The sequence below is a fragment of the Dasypus novemcinctus genome, chromosome 3, assembly GCF_030445035.2.
Source record: "Dasypus novemcinctus isolate mDasNov1 chromosome 3, mDasNov1.1.hap2, whole genome shotgun sequence".
Taxonomy (NCBI): domain Eukaryota; kingdom Metazoa; phylum Chordata; class Mammalia; order Cingulata; family Dasypodidae; genus Dasypus; species Dasypus novemcinctus.
This window is the reverse complement of record NC_080675.1, coordinates 121095436-121110495: the sequence shown is the minus strand read 5'-3', so window position 1 is coordinate 121110495 and position 15060 is coordinate 121095436. Positions and strand designations below refer to the sequence as shown.

Below are 15060 nucleotides of genomic sequence, written 5' to 3'. Positions count from 1 at the left end.
GTTTGTCTATTCTGACATAATGTCCAGGAATTGGGGTGAAGGTGCAGAATAAAAATCAAGTACTTAGAAATGTGCTTTTAAGACACAGGAGATCTGTTACCCTATGGGATATCTACAGCCTTTAGAGTTAAAATTCTTTAAAAAAAATTTTTTTTTTTAAATCTGATTCAGTGAAGGAAAAGTGCTGAGCAGAATTGAGTGAAGCAGTAAAGATGCATCCAGGTGGACAACAAAGTGATCCCTAATTTATCAACAAGAATTGTGGCTGGAACCTGCAAGTCTCAAAAGTTTCTTCTGGATTGAACTTGGATTGTATTATTTCAGGGAAACCTCCATGTGTACAGAGTAATTCTTGAAGTTCTTGGAGTAATTATTATCGGAAATTCCTTGCTCTTAACGTGAATTGGACTGTAAGTAACTGCCAGAATATTTTAGGAGGTATGCACACACACTTAAATATGTTTATTTTGTCTTTTATCTTGAAAGACAAACAATTTAAGGTAACAATTTTTTTTATCTCTTTTTCCTAAATTATGCCTAGAGCACTGAGAGCTACTCTTAATCTGGCAGTATAAATTTTTTTCTGTGTGTATTTTCATATGATTTAGAAAATTACTGTGGAACTAAAACATGCTAAAAAAAGGAAATCCAAGTGGGCTCAGAAGTATTTAGTGAAAAGTAAAATAACCCTGACCTTAAATATAATCACTATTTATAGATTTTTGTATTTCATTCAGAAATTATCCTTGCTGTTAAAACCATCTAACTTTTACATAAAAGGAGTCTGACTAAATGTTCCGACACTTGCCCCATCTCTAACGTGTATATTTTAAGCCAACATAAAAAGGCACAGCAAGGCAGTGCCCACCATGCAGTTTGACATTTCACAGAGTTATTTTCTTTTGTTCTTGACTGTAACATAAAGAGCCGTTAAAGTGACCTTTTGTTTGGTATGTATGGCAGGAACACAAGAGTTTTACAATAAACAATATCTCCCAATAATGACTCATTATTTGGAGGGAAAAAAAAATCCAGCAAATATCTTGGGGAAAATGTCATCATGCTCTTGGTGGTCAGCAAACTTGGAGTGGGACGCCTTTCTAGTTCTACTGCATTCCATATTCTGTCTCACTCACAAAGAATGGGATTGTGTGAAAATTCGTTTAACCAGTGGGATGTTTAACTAAAATATTTTTGACCAAGATATTCTTACTAGTCTCAAGATCTATAAGCTAATTCGATTTGGAAAAAAAAAAAGCTCCACAGAAGATTTAATGTTTTTTTCATTTTAGCACTGCAAACTTCCTCACACTGTGGGTTCACCTCAATCAGCATATAGGCAGTGTTAGCTAAAACAGTCTATTGCTTGTCCAGCCTTCCATTTGTCTCTTGTCAATTCCTCTCCTAGAAAGGCCTATCCTCATTCAGCCCAGACCACCCTAAAGAAGAGGGGTCAGCAGACACTGCCCATCAATGCAAAAACGGGAAGTTCATGTTGGCCAGGCGATCTCTCTTTCTATAAAACTGAACAAAGATGATGCATCAACTCTATGCCAGCTATGCCTGATTAGTATGACATATATCTGTAGAAGAGTGAAAAATGAGCATAAATTGGTTAGCAGAAGAGGCTGAAGAGAAACTCGTCACATCTGGTGATGAATCCTCTCCTGGGTTTCAGCAGTTTCGACTCTAGACTTTCTTCTTAGCTGCTCCACTTTTGACGCTTACTCCTACCTACCCAGTCTTTCTTTCACCAGCTTATATTGTAAGTTTATTCTTTGTCTTCTGCATTTGCATCCTTGAATTACTATTTCACAGATGAGTACAGGTACGTGCAAGCAGGTATGGGTGAGCAGGAGTACATAAGTGGAGTGCCTGTGTATGGATGGTTAAATGGTGTATTTATGTGCCTTTGATACAGATATATGCTCAATAGCTATGATGAACTAATAGAAATAAAGATGCAAAATTCCTTTTCTATAATAAAAATGTGGTAGTAAGTCTAGGGGATTCCTCTTAGCCTTTCTTCCCCTGACTAGCTAACCTCTCTATGCCCTAGTCAAGGTTTGCAACATCCTTACAGTCTAACTTACAAATTAGACCCCTAGACTTTTCTCTTTCAATTCATCCAGCATTAGATGAGAACTTGCAGTAAATCCCTTTCATTCTGACTCCATGCTCCTTAATGCCCTCTACCAAATTCAATCCCATTATAATTACTTAGTCTCATCTCCAACCTTGGTATTCTTTGCACTAGTCAAGTGTGACTCTTCAATGTTCCCTGAATACCTGTCTTTTTTTCCATGGTGGTCTCCCTTTTAAAATACACCCCTGCCAATCACTTCTCACCACCTCCATTGTAACCATCCTGGTTCAACTCCCCACCTTCACCTGAGATTATTTCAACAGCTTCTTGATTGGTCTCCCTGCTTTCACCTTTTAGTTAATCCTAAGTCTACACCTAGCATAGCTGCCACAGTGATTCTGTTCAAACATGCCCAATTATCTCACTCCTCTGTGCAAAACCTTCCCATGGATTCACATCTCACTCAGGGTAGAAGACCAAGTCCTTATAATGGACTCGAGGGCCCTTCCCAAACTGTTCCCATTGCCTTTTGATCTGATCACCTGCTACTTACTCCCTTGATCACTTTACCCAGTCACACTATTCTCCTTGCAGTTTCTCAAACTTATCAGGCATAACCCTTCCTGGGCATTTGCTGTTTCCTCTGCTTGGAAAACTTTATTTCCGTTGTATAGCCACAAGGCTGATTCTTTCACTTCCTTCAGGTCTTTCATCATATATATTATCTTCTAAGAAAGATGGCCCCTCTTAATTTGCACACACACCCAACTCCTTAGTCTACTTCCCTGCTTTAGTTTTCCGCTGTCACCATCTAACATACTATATATTTTACTTATTTTTGTTTATTGTCACACCCTCCTAGAATGTAAGCTCTCTGAAGGTAGGGCTTTTTATCTACTTTGTTCATTGCTTCATCTCCAGTGACTAGATCACTGCCTGACACATAGTAAATGCTCAATATGAAATTAAATGAATGCATGCATCCTGGGGCCTCTAGGCCTTTTCCTGTCTGATTTAATTTTTCCAGTACACCAACCCAAACCAACTACTGTCACCCCCACTCTGCAGCATCTTTAATTGTTCTCTGTTTAAATGGTGTTTAGTTTTGTCTTCCCACACTATTAAGTTTCTTTAGGATGAAGACAGCATAGGATTTCTGTTCTATAATTCACAGTACCTAGCAGAGTGCTGGACATGTAGTCAATATTCATTAGATTCTTGATTATTAGATTTTATCTAAAGTGAACCAGAGTCTTTCAAGTTGAGGCTCCTTAGTGGATTGTTATTTAAAAATTCCAAAGGTGCCAAGCAAGTGCCAAGGGCAAAAGATACACTTCCTTCTTGAGTTTTCAAATTCTTCTGTGATAGAAATTTCCACAGCCCAGAAATACCAAGTGGAGTGTCCATTATTTATTGGGAGCTTAAGGAAATAAGACTTCTATATAGGCTGCTAAGAAATCTTCAGTAATTTCTAAGACAACGTCTTGAGGGAATATAAGAATGGTTATAACTTTTATAATAGTCTACCCCTCAATACCAGCTAAATCTGCTGAATAGAGAATGGAAGAGGCAAACCCAGATGCCCATATATAAATGCAAAGAGGTGGATTTTAAATCCTGGAGTTGAATTTATATAAGTTATTACAGACACTTTGGAAAACAGCTTAGCAGCTTCTCAAAAAGTTAAACATAGAAGTACCACATGACCCAGCAATTCCACTCCTAGGTATCTACCCAAGAGAAATGAAAATGTATCTCCATAAAGACTTGCATGTAAATGTTCTTAGCAGCATTATTTATAAAAGTCTCAAACTAGAAACAACCTAAAGTCTATCAGCTAATGAGTGGCTGGAAAAAATGTAGTATATCAATACAATGGAATATTAAGCAATAAAAGGCAATGAACTATAGGCTTATGCTACATGAACGAACCTCAAAAACTTACTTATAGTAAGTAGAAAAAAACAAACACAGCAAGTACATATCATATGATTGTATTCGTATGAAATATCCAGATAAGGCAAATTTATAGACACAGGAAGTGGATTAGTGGTTTGTTGGTTCTGTGGGTGGTAATGGAGATAAACTATAGATGGGCATGAGGGATGCCAGTGGGAGATGAAAATGTTCTGAAACTGATTTATGGTGATGCTTGCACCAGCTGATAAGGTTCATCAAAATCATTGAATTGTTCACTTGAAATGTGTGAAATGAATTCAATATGTAAAATACACCTTCGTAAAGATGTTTAATCAAAAGTTAATGTACCTTTTTCTGACTGTAAAAAGAATGCCTACTTGTTTTAGAAACTACAGAAAAACATAAAAAAGAAAATGATCGGTACCTATCCAGAGATAACATTTTGCTTATTTCCTTCTGGCCTTTTTTTTCATTTATCTGTGTGTTTTACATAGTTGAGATCATTATATGCAATTTTATCCTGATTTATTGACATTTATATTATAAACATTATATATTATAAACATTTCATCTCTATTAAAATCTTTTAATAACTATCAGCATCAGTAACTGAATAATATTTAACCATGTGGATATATAATAATTCATTCAATGTACACCCCATCCCCCCACCCCCATTGCTGGATATTGCAATTTTTTAATTAACACATGCTGAAATATCTTTGTAAAAAAAAAAAATCACTAAGGCATATTTTACAGTCTAGTTTATCCTCAATTTTCAGTATATCTTACAAGGCTTGAAGTTGGAACATAATCTTTGAAGTATAGGCTTACCTTCATCCACTGGTGAAATAAGCCCTGCTTAAGTACAGAGAATCGCTCATGATTTCAAAATAGGACATGGGTGACAACAGAATGGGATTGATCAGCTAGGCCTCCCTGTCCCGAGGAGAGGGCCAATTAGGTGTCAGGGGCTGGGATCTGCACCCCGAGAATGAGTCCTCCAGTGCAGCATGAGGTCAGGAGCAGGCCAAAAGCCCTAGGGCCGGCAGATAGGGCAACTCCTGAAGTTAGTGAGTTATGTGTTGTCAGAAGCCATCTGAGGTTTGGAAGCCCAGAGGTATCCAAGGAGAAAGAAGTCATCAGTTCTCCTACCTCTAGACAGAAATGAAGGTAGGTCCAAACAGAAGAAGCAGTTAGAACCTGGAAGCCAGCCTGGCCCTAGGACAATGACTGTTGCTATCTGCTCTCTTATATACTGACCTAAAGGGACCTGGGCATGCCAGCATATGGGAACCTATTGAACTCTCTTACCTATCCAGGGGTAGGAGACCTGGAGTTATGGGGTGTAATTAACTGACAGGTCTTGATTTGGGAAACATCAAGTTAAATAAATAATTGTAAACCTAATAATGAATGGAAAGTGATTTCAAATGCAATATGAAATAAAGTATTTCCTTTTTCATTACTCAAAGACATTGACCATGATTAGGCTATTCTCCCCATATTCAAAACCTCTATACCATCTGCCTACCAGTGAACCTAAAGTTTTAACACTAAAGATCGATTGATTCCTCTGTGTTACTTCATTGCTTCATCCAACCTCTCAAAGTACCCTGCCTGGGAAACCCAACCCAGAGGAACAGTGGTTAAAAAAATGGTGCCACTTCCCATTGGTGGGTTTGTGCACAACCATTAAAGACTATGTGAAAGATGGAAAAATCAATGCTTGGACTCAAGATACTATGCCATTACAACACAAAAGGAAATCCTATGCATAGAAAAAAAATAAGCTCAGAAGAAATTAAATTAAAATACTAAGAGCAGTATGAGAGGAAAGTGAGAAAGAAAGTAATATTTCTCTGATGATTTGTTTTCTAATGTTTCCCTGCCTGTCAAGAGATAACATTCTATGGCTTTAAATTATCAGTTACTCTGGGAGAGACAACACCTCAAGTTTTACTCCAAGAACTTGGTATGGAACTGCTTTTTTCTGTGATGATAGGAGTCCTGAGAAATATGAAAACTCAAGGTTCTGTAGGGCTAGAAAGAGAAGAAAATTATAGCAGAGGGAGGAGAAAGGAGGAAAGCATATAAAGTTTTCTTTTAATCCTGTTTGGAAGTTTTTGTTTTTTTAACCCTGTGCAAAAAAAAAAAAAGTCTAATTGAGATTACAACTATATAGGACAATCTGATTTGTCTTCTCTTACCTTGGCCTCTTATATTTAAAAATATTTTCTTTGTGAAGCTACCAAATACTGGCCACCATTCTTATTCCTCTTAAAGAGATGTCTTGTACCAGGTAAGCCCAGCTGAGGCTCTAAAGCAAACCCAGCCTTACTCTCAAGAGAGTAGTATCAAGTATCCTGTCCTCCTCTCTCCTCATGATTCCTTTGAAACAACCCTGCTACAAGTCTGGATTTCTCTTCCCAGGGCTGCCTGGATTCAGAGAGGAACCAGGTTCAGGCCTGCCCCACTGGAGCCAGGCCAGATTTCAGCACATAGGGTGGGAGACCCAGGTGGCTCAGTGTTTGGGAAGACCTGGCTAGCTAAATGATCATTCTGCATTCCAGTTTTCAGGGGTATGCCACCAATCCTCCTCAAAACCAACAAGCATGCATGAGGCACTAAATCCATAGACATAACAAGGATTATGGTCCCAAGGATTGTTATCAGGTTTATTAACTATCAACACACTGTTCATTTGAAAGGCAGGACTGGAAGAGATACTGGTATCTGTGGTATCAGGGTGTGATCCTGAGAATGAAGCATTAGCTCAGGGAAGACTAAAGAGGGCCTGCATGGTAGAGGGAAATAGTGGCATTGTGCCTGAGGAAGGCCTAGATTACTTTCACAAGAGCCGAGCTGGTGAGCTAGTAGACATCCTCAGGAAGAGAAGGTGGCCAGTACCTTTGTAGTTTCCTTTCTCTATTCTGGTGGACATGAGGCCCAGAGTTGCAAAATGTTCTACAACTTAAGCAATATTTTTTTCCAGCACACTAGAGGTGTGTGCTGCAGTTCAAATAAAAATCAAACCAACAAAATCAAAACTTTTCTTCTGTTTTCTGTTTGAGGATCAATAGGGTTGTGAACTCTGCTGAGAGTTTTAGCATATTTGTCTGATATTTTGTTAAGTTTTAAGTATGCAGAGATAACTGTTGAGTTATCCATGACTAAACAGAGTTGTTTTCATGTGAAAAGCAAGGAATCATCATTGAAAAGCATTTTACTTTTTTTTTAAGATTTATTTTATTTATTTGTTTCTCCTTCCCCCTCATTGTTTGCACTCGCTATCTGCTCTCTAAGTCTGTTCGTTGTGTGCTTGTCTTCTTTTTAGGAAGCACCGGGACCAAACCGAACCCAGGACCTCCCATGTAGGAGGGAGACACCTAATTGCTTGAGCCACCTCTGCTCCCTGCTTGTTGTGTCTCTCATTGTGTTTCCTCATTGTATCATCTTGTTGCACCAGCTCTCCATGCCAGCATATTGCATCAGCTTGCTGCCTTACTCGTCTTCTTTAGGAGGTACCAGGAACTGAACTGGGACCTCCCATGTGGTTGGTGGGTGCCCATCTGCTTGAGTCACATCCACTTCCCAAAAAGCATTTTATTTTTTAATGAGGTATACCAACTCTCCACAGAAGGTGCAACTCAATAAATTAAAGAAAATTACTAGATGAGGTTTTTATTTTAAAGCTTGATATAGCCTATTTTAAATTAAATTTGTTTTTACTGGAAAATTGAGATTTTTTTCATTGTTCTGACTAACCAAGCTAGTGTATTAAAGTTACAAGAAAAGAAATTATCTCTAATTCATGAGCTTAATCTGATTTTTCAGGAAATATTTTTACACAGTACAACGTCTGTGATTGTTTAAATTATCTTATTAGAATGAAAACAGGTTTCAAATATTTAAAAACATATGTATATATATTGCTGTTATAGTTACAAAAGAAATATGTATCATTTAAAAGTAAAATTTAAATAATTCTAATGGTCCACATGAGAAATTTTAAAGATGGAGGAAATAAATTTATCTGCATTTAATCTAAATTTAGATTCAGAAAAGAGAAGATTTACGGAGGGGAAAATAGCTATTTTCAAATATTTAAAGCATATTTGGGAAAAAGGAATTGATCCTGTTTGGTGATGGCCTGGATAGTAGAAATAAGAGACCAGTGGAAGGTAGATACTGAAACATAATGAAAAGTAATTTCCTTCAATTACAGTGGAAGGCAGAGGAATAAGGTGCAAATGGTGAGTTCCTGCTTAAGAGGTTTTTAAGCAGCAGTAGTACAACCCTTTATCTAAATCCTCATGATTTAGGAAAATAAGCAAACCATTACAGTCTCCCACTGTCCCAACTCTGCTTCAGAAAGCCTAATTGCTAGCTTGCACACAAGAGGCCCTCAATAAATATTTTTTGAGTAAGTAAACACTTCAATATAGTGTAAGGCTTTTTGCTACTTATGGGTAAAATTATGGAGATATAATAAATTAAAATCAAAATATGTAGTTATCTGATAAAAGCCATTGTAACAAAAACCTTTAAACTGATTAAACCTTTAAAATCCATTTTAGCTTTTTAAGCATTTCTTTTTACATTGAAAAAAATTGACTTTTCTTTATCTACATTGCTTTGAACTTTAGTCTGTGTCGGTATCATTAAATGAAATATATGCCTGCTGGACTGCATAAGAGTCTATTTGTTTCACACCATTTTCAGTTTTAGCTCATCTAGTAACCAATCCTATCCAGAGCAGCACATGACACAATTTAAAATACTTTGCAGGAAGCAGATGTGGCTCAAGTGCTAGGACTTCCGCCTACCATGTGGGAGGACCTACGTTCGATCCCTGGGACCTCCTGGTGAAAGAGAAAAAGAGAATGCATACCTGTGTGGTGAGCCAATGCCAGCACAAGTGAGTCATGCAGCAAGATGATGATGCAACAGAAGGGAGAGGAAGGGGAGAGTCAAGGTGAAGCACAGTAGAAACCAGGAACTGAGGTGGTACAGCTGACAGGGAACCTCTCTCCACATCAGAAATCCATAGGATCGAATCCCAGTGAATCCTAGAGGAAAAAAAGTGAAAAGGAGAAGACAAAAAAAAAAAAAAAAGAAAGAAATAGATATAGAAGATCACACAGCAAATGGACACAGACAGCAAAAACAGTGGGGTGGGGACGGGGGCAGGAGAAAATAAATAAAATCTTTAATAAAATAAATATGATACTTTTGCTACTGGAAGAAACATAACTACATTGTTATGTACATCCAGACAGTACATTATCTGTCTGGATTTTAAAAGCAACCCATTTCCCCCTGATTATGAAGGAGGTAAAAGTAATACAAATTCACTTAATTAATTGATTTTTAAAAATAAAGTAATATAAGAAAAAATGGAAAGAAATAGAGGTCTGGAATCTCTCTGTTCAGAGGTCATTACTGTATGTATGTATATTTCCTAAACAAACGAAACAGGCATCGTGCTGCACATTCCGTTCTGATTTCTGCTTTTTTCACCTAATGTTATATTGTGATTAGGTCTTTGACATTTTGTAAAAAGAATTCTTTTCTGTTTTTTTTAGTGGTCTGCCTAATAGAATTAGCGTATTCCTGATTTTATCCCACATGCTACAACTTTAAATAAAAATTTTTGAAGGCACTTGATTGTTATTGTTTAAAATTTATAGACTAAGGTATTTGCAAATTCCTTGAAGTAGAATTTAAGAAAATCTTCAGTGTTTCGTAAGTCACATCCTATTCAATGTCCTATTTTCATTCTTTTTTCCAGAGCAGACAAATTCCCCAGAGCACTGCAGCATTCCAGAGCATCCTCCTTTTTATTTAATTATTTTGGAGGATGAAAAGCTTTTTCATAGCACCCCCACAAAGTCTGTTATACCACGCACCACAAAAAGTCACACAGAGCATTCAGCCCCACACAATGCCTGGGATTGTAACCCTCTTCCTCAGCTTCTGGTCCCTCTGCCCTTCAGGGACTGTAAATTGTACACGGTATCTCTTCTGAACATAGGTTTAACACTAACCACCCAGCGACCACACCCCTCTTCTACCTGTCTCAAAGTGTTCGGAAGTTGTTTCTCAGTATAAGCACTCAAGTGTGGAAGCCAGAAGATTAAGCCTTCTTTAATCACACATGAACTGATTCTGTGTGAGATCTCCTTTGAGATCAAAGGAGAGGCCATGCAAGCAAATAATTGTCAACTACCATGAAGCCAAAGCCATCCATTTTGGAGACTACCTCTCAAACTATAACAGCCTCCAACTTAATGACTCCATTTAGCAAGTGATTTCATTCAGATATTTTTGCAAGCAATTTAATTCAGAAGCTTTGCCAGGAGGTAGAGAGCTCAAAGTAAGACTTTATATGGGTGTTTACAGAACATTGTTATTTTGTATTCATTTTTGTGATTTTGGTGAAATGTACCTAAAAATGTTTCTCACTGAAGCCACTGAGTGTATCCTTTGAATGCACTGTAAAAAGCACGGGACTGTCTAACATAGGGAATCCAGTGGCAGAGGATGGACTGTGGTTAACAGAACAAATATGAGAATGTTCTCTCATTAAGGAGAAAAAATATATAATACTGATATAGGGTGTTAATAATCGGGTGGGGGAAGCGGACTTGGCCCAGTGGTTAGGGCGTCCGTCTACCACATGGGAGGTCCACAGTTCAAACCCCGGGCCTCCTTGACCCGTGTGGAGCTGGCCCATGCTCGGTGCTGATGCACTCAAGGAGTGCCCTGCCATGCAGGGGTGTCCCCCACATAGGGGAGCCCCACGTGCAAGAAGCGTACCCCGTAAGGAGAGCCGCCCACCACGAAAGAAAGTGCAGCCTGCCCAGGAATGGCACTGCCCACACGGAGAGCTGACACAACAAGATGACAACAAAAAGAAACACAGATTCCTGGTGCCACTGATAAGGATAGAAGTGGTCACAGAAGAACACACAGCTAATGGACACAGAGAGCAGACAATGGGGGGAAGGGGAAGGGGAGAGAAATAAATAAATAAACAAATCTTAAAAAAAAATAATCGGGTAGGTTGGGGGAAAATACATCAAATGTAACATATTGTCTATAGTTAGTAGTAATATTTTGACAATGCTCTTTCATAGTTCATAACAAATGTTTCCCAACAGTGCAAGTTGTTCTTGGTCGGGTGTTGTATGGGAGCTCTGTATGATGATATGCATGTTTGTTTTGTAAGTTCATAACTTTTACTGTATACTTATTGTTTATAAATGTCCGTGTATGAATTAAATAAATAAAATTTTATTTTAAAAATTCACTTGACTGTAGATGTGAGGGTATATTTATGAATATTCAGTTCAATTCCATTGGTCACTTATTGTTATGTATGTTCATGTATGAATGATTTACTTCCATAAAATTTTATTTTTAAAAATGTTTCTCACCAATGTTACTTTCACTGTGCTGTCATGGCATAGAATGTTAGGTCTTGGATTGCTGATATGTCCCAGTGTTGACTGTGGGAGATTCCCTACCTACTACATTTGTCCAAAGTGAGGTGTCTACCTTCCAGGCAGTTCTGAGCAGCTGTGCTTCACCTGAATAGGTGATCAGGTTCTATCTTGTAACTGCCCATGTTCCCTCACTGTGTTGGCCACCAGAAACATCAGACCCAAGTTTGTGGCCCACTTCTACCAACTGTATAGGACCACAGGCATGTGTACTAATTTCATGTTTGGGCTTCCCTTGTTTGTTTTTGTTGTTGTTGTTGTTTGTTTGTTTGTTTTAACTATATTTCTTTGCTCTTTGTTACAACTCTGTCTTGGGTATTTTATGTATTTTTGTAAGCTGCCTACAATTATTTTTGGAGATGAGTAAATAAGTATATATATAGTAATATATATACAAATTTTAAAATAAATCTATCATTCTATACTGAGTTCAAAGAATTCTGACATTGTTCTTATCTAGATGAACCATTCTTATTCATGGGCATTTATTTAAAAGTTATGTAGACTTCTGCTTTCTGGAAGTTTACAATATATAAAAGTCCACCATCAATTATCAGTTCCCCTTCCCTGTTTTTTGTATAAAGGAGACAATTGGTAGAGGTCCCATAAAAGGAAAAAAAGAGAGTATTAGGCATATAAACTTGAACTCATTTGAATTTATTCATAAATATGTCATGTCTCTTTATAAAGTATATACACTTGATTTTTTAAACTAGGATTCTATTATTCTGGGTGAATGGCTAGAATCTTACTCAACTAGAGACTAAACAAAACTGGCACACAATATTTAATAAATAAAGGTATTGAATTATCTTTTTTTTTCAAAAAAGTGATTTTTCAAAAAATTTCTCTCCCTTTCACTCCTCCTCCCTGTTGTCTGCTCTCTGTGCCCATTAGCTATGTGTTCTGTGTCCGCCTGCATTTTTGTCAGTGGCACTGGGAATCTGTGTCTCTTTTTGTTGTGTCACCTTGCTGCATCACCTCTCCTCTTGTGTGGCACCACTCCTAGGCAGGCTGCGTTTTTTTCACATGGGGCAGCTCTCCTTGCCAGGTGTACTCCTTGCACATGGGACTCTCCTATGCAGGGGACACCCCTGTGTGGCACTGCACTCCTTGCGTGCATCAGCATGCGCGTGGGCCAGCTCACCACATAGGCCAGGAGGCCCTGGGTTTGATCCCTGGACCTCCTACATGGCAGGCAAATGCTCTATGAGTTGAGCCAAATCCACTTCCCAGATATTGGATTATCTTAAATGCACACAGGAACACAGGTTATGTCCTATATGCAATTTAATCTCCTCAGATCACTTTGTCCTTTAGTTGTCCAGATCTTTTTGAGTATTATTTTGTTTGGTGGGTGGTTTAAAAAATTTAGATTTCCTTTTGGTTAGGAGATGACCGACATAGAGGTAAGGGAAGACTAAGGAACCATTGCTACCTGGTGGTAGAATAAAGGAACTGTGAGGAGTTCATCAAAATCAGGCAAATTTATTATGGAAAGAAACACTTTTGTAAGATAAATTTGCTACCAAATGTATCATTGAAGAGAAATACCTGTGACCAGATCAACAGAAGAGTATTACTGAAGACTATCTAAAACTATAGTTATCTTTTTCTTATATAGAAGCTTACTTTTAAAAATAGCATTGTATAACTGTATTATATATATTATCTATAATGATTGTATAACATATATTTCTATGTACATAAATATATCCTTAGCATATCCTTACATCTTTATTTCAGCTCCTAGTTCTCAGCTCCCACTGTCTTGCTGATGAGACCCTGGCAAGTTTGTATTTAAATATGGGGGCATTTTGGGGACATTGGAATTGTCCTGCATGACATTGCAATGATGGACACAGACCATTATACATTTTGTCATAACCTACAAAACTGTGCAGGAGTGTAAACTATAATGGAAACTATAGACCATGGTTCATAGCAATGCTTCAATATGTGTTCATCAATTCTAACAAATGTACTACACTAATGAAGGAGGTTGTTACTGTGAGAAAGTATGGCAGGGAGAGAGGGTGGGGCATGTGGGAATCCGCTATATTTTTTTATGTAACATTTATGTAATCTAAAGCTTCTTTAAAAATCAAAATAATCACTTCTCAGCCTTTTGGCTAAGATCAAGTGTTGTATTTGTTCTTATCCATTTAATATCTGATATGTCCCCTATCTGAGGACAGCATATTAAATTGATTTTTGGAACAGGTAGGTAGAAAAGAGGCTTGCTCCATCCATCCCACGCATCAGCCTGGTATTGCAGTACTTCAGGAATGGTGCACTTCACTTTTAGGGACTTTAGTGGAGTTGGAGTTGGCCAGGGAGGCTGGGGACAGACTTTGACTCTGGCCTCCCTGCCAAGGTTTTGGTTTTTATTTTTTTTTTTATTTGAACTTTAATCATGTAATAAATTTGCTAGTGACAAACCGGCAAAAATTTTTTTAAATAATTTTTAAAATAAATAAATAAAATTATATATTGACTCTCATCAACTGCTCTGAGATTTTAATAAAGTCTTCAAACACTTTTGATAGTTGGTATCTGGATTTAACTGGATGGATTAAGATTGCAATATTCTTAGTTGTCATCCATGCTTTCTGTTCTCTACCAGATTATCCTTTTGGGGAGAGCAAACCATTACTGTTTGTTGACAAATACTATTTGAATAATAGCTTAATAGCTTTTCTTGTGATTTCTCTGATCCAGGTCCTTTAGCTTTTCCCCTCAGTTCTTGTTTAGATTTGCAAGTTCTAGGTCAGTTGTGTAATTTAACATTAAGCAATTTTTTTCTTTCACAAAATAAAGTGTCTGTAATCTTACATGATTACCTATTACAAACTTTGCTAAAGTTGAAACAAACATCTTCATAAAATGTTTAAAGTGCAATGCTCAGTCTTCATCATGCCTTCTAGCATAATCTAATTTTATTACAATCTACATTTATGTTACAAAATCTCAATTGCTATTTCACTCTCAAGAGCCTCCAGTTGTTCTTTCATTTACAGATCCTGCATTTATTTTTTAATAAAAGGGCAGCATTTTGTTGGCTCTAATTAGTTTGGCTCAGCCTATTAGATGCATTAACAATAGACTAATTGTCAGTGAAATTAACTTTTTTTTTTTGGTCCCCCTCTCCGCACCTCCAATTTCTAGCTCAGTATAGTGGTAAGAACAGGCTCTGCTGACTTGAAACAAATTATTTCATCTTTCTGAGACTCAATTTTCTCTTTTGCAAAATGAGCATACACATATCCTAGGGTTGCTGGGCAATATGGTTCAAATTTCTCCAACAGAATAGGCATCCCATAAATGTGAATGTCCTTGCTTTCAAGTAAGGAGTTCGTAGGAAATTGTACCAGCAAAGCAAAGTTACTGGAAAGCAAGAAATCACTTTGGGTTTCTTTTGTACAGGCTTTAGCACACAATACATGCTGTTGCTGTTTCTCAATTACTCTCCCAAATAACTCAAAATTTTGAAGAAGGAAGTCCAAAAAGAAGCTTGAGGAAAAAAAAAAAACAGTTTTTCAATTT

At 37.4% G+C, this 15060-nt stretch overlaps 1 non-coding gene across 1 annotated transcript; it reads left to right on the top strand.

Moving 5' to 3' along the window:
• Positions 1-13626: 13626 nt before the first annotated feature.
• LOC111758718 (U2 spliceosomal RNA) lies at positions 13627-13816 on the top strand. The gene has a single exon (XR_002792898.1). It is a non-coding gene; the product is annotated as a U2 spliceosomal RNA (small nuclear RNA).
• Positions 13817-15060: the final 1244 nt, after the last annotated feature.